This window comes from Lepidochelys kempii, chromosome 13, assembly GCF_965140285.1.
Source record: "Lepidochelys kempii isolate rLepKem1 chromosome 13, rLepKem1.hap1, whole genome shotgun sequence".
Taxonomy (NCBI): domain Eukaryota; kingdom Metazoa; phylum Chordata; order Testudines; family Cheloniidae; genus Lepidochelys; species Lepidochelys kempii.
The window spans coordinates 32,900,528-32,906,460 of record NC_136392.1 but is presented as its reverse complement, the minus strand read 5'-3'; the positions used below and the strand labels follow the sequence as shown (position 1 = coordinate 32,906,460).

General features: G+C 50.9%; 1 pseudogene; it reads right to left on the bottom strand.

Moving 5' to 3' along the window:
• Positions 1-4,534: 4,534 nt before the first annotated feature.
• On the bottom strand, positions 4,535-5,552 carry LOC140897189 (olfactory receptor 11H4-like; annotated as a pseudogene).
• Positions 5,553-5,933: the final 381 nt, after the last annotated feature.

The window sequence follows — 5,933 nt, the reverse complement described above, 5'->3', positions numbered from 1 at the left end:
TCAGGGACAGGGATCGGATCATCCAAGCGATCCCTCTCCTCCAACTGGGCAATCAGCTGTTCCTTGGTGGACCTCCCGATGCGCAGCCCTCTCTGCCTGCACAGCTCCACCAGGTCGCTCTTAAGGCGTTTAGCGTACATCTCCCTGCTGGCCACTCGCAGGCCGGGCAGCTTCCCACGGTTTCCAGGAAAAGCCCTTAGTGTGCCAGTCCTTCTTGAGGTCACCACCTCTTTGCCAGGGTCGAGCTGCAGACTCCTCCGCCCCTGGGACCGCTCGCTGCAATCCCCCGGGGGACCCTGTTACTGCAAAAGTCCTTCTCTCTGGTCACACATTCCCAGGGGTTAACCACCCCCCGAAATAGTCTCTCTCTGAATCTTCAGCACGCCTGGTCCCTGTCAATTCCCCTTCGTTTTACTGTTCCCCAGTCACTTACTGCAGGAAGCGCCGTTCACGGGGTGCAGTACATCCCACCGCTGCCACCAGTTGTCACGGAGTGTGGGGGAGTCCAGGCCCTGCACCCCTCTTCCTGGGATCCACTGAGACTCTCAGCCAGCCAGTAAAACAGAAGGTTTATTGGACAACAGGAACACAGTCCACAACAGAGCTTGTGGGTACAACCAGGACCCCTCAATCACGTCCTTCTGGGGGAGCAGGGAGCTTAGACCCCAGCCCTGGGGTTCCCTGTGTTCCTCCACCCAGCCCCAAACTGAAAACTAAACCCACCCAGCAGGTTCCCTGCTGCAGCCTCTGTTCACATTCCTGGGCAGAGGTGTTACCTCCCCCTCCCCCTCCTGGCTCAGGTGACAGGCTCTCAGGTCTCCCATCCCCAGGGCACATTCCCAGGTCAACACTCCCCCCTCCCTGCTGAGTCACATCGTCACAGTCACCTTTGGAAATAACATAGGGAATGGGTGCCCATGAATGGGATTCAAAGATGCTAGCACACTAAATAAGGAGCCAGTGAACCTAGCCAATAGGAAATTCCAAGGAGAGGTATGTGACCTAAGCCTTGCACCTCAAAGGGAATTTGGCACCTAGTCTGAGCCATAGGGAGGAGCCTATATGCACTGACAAGTCACAGCTGTGATCACTGCAATCATAATGGTGGATTTCAACTATCCCCATATTGAGTGAGTACTTGTCACTTCAGGACAGGATGCAAAGAGGAAATTTCTAGACATGAAAAATGACTGCTTCTTGAAGTAGCTAGTCGTAAAACCCACAAGAGGAGAGGCAATTCTTTATTTACTCCTAAGTGGCACACAGTATCTGGGACAAAAGGAGAATATAGATGAACCGCTCGGTAATAGCAACAATAATGTAAATAAATGTAACATCCTTGTAAGGGGGGAGGATGCAAAAGAAACCCACCACAGTAGCATTTAATATCAGAAAGGGGAACTACCCAAAACTGAGAAAAGTAGTTAAATGGAAATTAAAAGGGACAGTCACAAGAGTGAAATGCTTACAAGATACATGGAAACTATTTAAAAACAACATAATAGAAGTTCAAACTAAATGTATACCCCCAAATAAAAAAATAAATCAAGAGGATAAAAAATACTACTATGGCTAAACAGCAGAGTAAAAGAGGTGATTAGAGTAAAAATTGGAAGTCAAATCCTAGTGAGGAAAATAGAAAGGAGCATAAATTCTGGCAAGCCAGGAGTAAAAAGTATAACAAGGAAGTATAACAAGAAAGAATTTGAAGGGTAACTATCTAAGGACACACACACAAAATACCTCTTTGTTTTGAAGTACATCTGCCACTGGATGATAAAGGTGCTAACGGAGCACTCAAGGAAGACAAGGTGGTTGCGAAGAAGTTAAATGAGTTCTTTGCATCGATCATCACTGCAGAGGAAGCGAGGGAGTTACACACACCCGAGCTATTCTTTTTAGGAGACAAATCAGAAGAACAGTCACAGACTGAGGTGTCAATCAAGGACATTTTGGAACAAATTGAAATGAAACGGTAATAAGTCACCAGAACCAGATGGTATTCATCCAAGAGTTCAGAAGGAACTCAAATATGAAATCGGAGAACTACTAACTATGGTATGTAATTTATCACTTAAATCAGCCTCTGGACCAGATGACTGGAGGGGTAATGTCTATTTTTAAAAAGAGGCCATAGAGGTGATCCTGGCAATTACAGGCAGATAAGCCTAACTTCTGTACCAAGCAAATTGACTGAAACCATAGTAAAGAACAGAATTATCAGACACATGGATAGAACATGATTTGTTGGGGTAGAGTCAACACGACTTTTGTAAAGGGAAATCATGCCTCACCAATCTATTACAATTCTTTGAGGGAGTCAATACATATGTGGACAAGGGTGATCCAGTCGATATAGTATATTGGACTTTCAGAATGCTTTTGAGAAGGGCCCTCAAGGGGAAAACCCTTGTCCAGTTTTAAACTGGAAAGTTCTTTTTCTTCAGCTCTCAGAAAGCAGTGGGGTCTAGTAGGCTAGAGGGGAGGGATGGGTTGTCAGCATTCCTGGGATCTATCCCTAGCTTTGGGAGGACAGTGGGTTCTAGTGGGTCACAGCTGGGACAGGGGAGGAAGGGTAGTCAGCACTTCTGGGGTTTACCTATTGGTTTGGGAGGGGAGTAGGCAGTGAGGCAAGTAAGCCAGTATGGTTAGGTACGCAGGACGATTAGGACTTTTTTGCCGGTATGCCATACTGGAAAGACACATTCGGTATCCACTGAACACCATGGCACTCCCAGGAACCTCAGCGGCGAAAGGAGCAGAACGTGGGGCAGCCCACTGGCAGCTCCTCCGGCACGGCTGTACCACCCACAGCCCTTCCACGCAGCTGTGTCTCCTGTCTGTGGTCTGTACAACCCAGCCAGAGGACAGGGCTGGGGGCAGTACAGCTGCACTGGAGGAGCTGCCAGCCCCATATTCTGCTCCTTTTGCCGCCACAGTTCCTGGGAGAGACCTATGGTTCAGCAGATACCGATTTCTATCTACGGATATCCGCATCCGCAGTATAAATTTGTATCCACGCAGGGTGACTTGTAGGAGGGGCACAAAAGGCCAAGTGACCCTCCCAAGGCTCAAGGCACTCTCCCAGGCAGCTGCTGTGCTGCAGCAGGCAGCATCCGGGAGTGACTCCAGGGCCTGGCTGCCAGGAAGAACTTGCCAGGGGGGCAGGGGCGCAGTGGGAGGACAGAGCCCCCATCCCTCCGGGTAACATGGGATGGGGAGAGGACAGAGAGAGCTCGGGGTCACTGTTTCGGGGACGGGCCAGAATCACGTGGGGGGGGGTCACGTGGAGGGGTCACATGAGGAGGTCACATGCCCCCTTTAGCTGGTGCCCCCCTTTGTGTCCCTCCTATGAGTTGCTGTACCAGTAACAGTTAAAATCTACTTGCACCATGGGAGTAGGAAAGTGGGATCCAGGGGGTTAGAGCAGGGCTTGGGAGTCTGGACTCATGGGTCAGAGTTTAAGGCCAGAGGGAACCACCAGATCACCTAGTCTCACCTTCTGTCGATCACAGGCCACCAACACGACCCGCCAACTGAATTAGTCCAAAGTAGGACAGCTCACAGGAGACCAAACTATTATGTGCCACAGGCAGAGAACAGCAGGGGCCGATGTGCACCAAGTGAGATACACCCAGATAACCCTGGTGAGTGAGCTGCACCCCATGCTGCAGAGGAAGATGCCAAACCCCCAAGTCACTGCCAATCTGAACCAGGTGGAGGGGGGCAGAATTCCTTCCCACCCCACATATGGTGACCAGTTAGACCCTGAGCATGTGAGCAAGAACCAGCCAGCTGAGCACCCAAGACAGAATGCTTTGTGGCATTTCAGAGTCCTGGCCCACCCTGTCCGGTGTCCCATCTCCAGCAGTGTCCATCCCTGATGTTTCAGAGGAAGAAAACACCACCCCACAAAATAAAAATAGAATACACCTCTTCCATAAAACTAATTGTTTACCCTGACAGCTCCTATTTAGAGGTGGTTTCAGACGGTTAGAGACCTCCTCATTTCTGTCCCTTGCTATGGGAGAGGAGTGGGGTCTTGTGAGTTGGATTGGGGGAAATTGGATTTCTAGGTTCTATCCCTGGCTCTGGGAAGTGAACGGGATTGAGTGAGTTAGAACATGGTGCTAGGACTCCTGGGTTCTATCCTTGCCTGTTGGAGTGGGACGTGATTCATTACACACAAATATAATGTCGCCATGATTTTGGTCCCAGCTGCACAAGTGTCCATCTATGGACATCACTGGAGTTTCAAGGAGAGCAGAACTTTTCCATCTGGCTCTAAGTGTGAACACACATTTATCCAGGTAACGATCGAAATGCGAGTGAGCCTCCCAGCATACACACTCAGTTTGCTCTCCTGCCCTCTGTAACCACACATTGAGCAGGGTTCCTTTCCTCCAGCAAGGACACATACACCCCCACACCTCCCGCCAGCCCCCCATGCGCTGGTTGTATCATCAATAAATGTTTATATTACGAGTGACCCCTATAGAACATGCAAAATGCTCTCTGTGTTCTCCCTGCAGGATTACAGCCAGCATGCCCTAGAGGGGAAGGGCCCCATAACCCATTGCCCACCCCCTGACTGGCCAGTCCTTGCAGGCTGGGACAACAGCAGAACACCCTGCTGCTCCCCCAGCAGGATCCTCCTCAGAGCCTTCTTCATCTACTTGTTTCTCAGGCTGCAGATCAGCGGGTTGAGCAGTGGGGTCCCCACAGTGTAGAAGAGCATCACAACCTTCCCATCACAACTTTCACAACGGGTTGACATAGGTGACCATGATGGAGCCGTAGAACAGGCCCACAATGGCCAGGTGTGAGCTGCAGGTGGAGAAGACCTTGTGCTGCCTGGCCCCTGAAGGCAGCATCAAAACTGTTCTGAGGACTAGCCCATAGGAGGCCAAGATGAGGAGGAGACTGGTGAAGATCATGAGGGAGGTCTGGGTGAAGAAGGTCTATTCAGTCTGGGGAGCTGGGGTGCAGGAGGCAGCCAGCAATGGGCCCAGGTCACAGAAAAAATGATCCAGGGTGTTGGGGCCGCAGAAGGAGAGCTGGGAGATGAGGATGGTGGGCATCAGGAACCACAGGAAGCCTATGAATCAGCAGGAGGCCACCAAGGCCCAGCAGAGCCAGAAGGACATAAGGAGAGTAGAGCGCAGGGGGTGGCAGATGGCTAGGTACCTATCCAAGGCCGTGGATGAGAGTAAGAGGCATTCAGCAGCCCCCATGGAAAAGAAGAAGTAGAACTGCACAAATCAGGAGATGGGGACAGCGGGGGACACCAGGTCAGAGAGCATCCGTGGCACCGTGGATGTGATGTAGCAGATCTTTGGCCAGGCAAAGTTCTCCAACAGGATGTACATGGGCAGGCATTGGAGGTGGGGGTCCCGCAGCACAGCCCACACAATGCACAGGTTCCCTACCAGCGTCCTGGCATAGGCGGAGGAGAGAAGGGCACAGAGGAAGGTGTGGCTCAGCAGGCCGAAGGAGGGGAAACCTAGCAAGATGAACTGGGTCACCAGGATGGTGCTGTTGGCTGGATTCATCAGGGGACCTTGGAGGTAAACGGAAACGATCAACAGGACGCCATGGTTCTACCCAGAGATCTGGGTGGGGAAGTGTCTTTAGAGTAGTAAAGAACACGCGCACACACACACAGAGTCACTCTCAGTCTCTCTTTCTCATACATATCATATATCAAACACTACCTGGTATCTGACACTCAGGCTGGGTTTATTCTTCCTTTGGAAACCCTCAGCACTGGATAAAGATCCTGCATTGAGCCATTTGGCCAGCTATCCTGCTTGGACAATGAACTCTTGCTTCTCCTTCCATAGCTGGATCAGCTCCTTTGGACCAGTCTAGGATCACAAACCCCATCAGTTCTGGTCAAAATAGAAGATGATGCTCAGAGAAGCTGGGGGAGC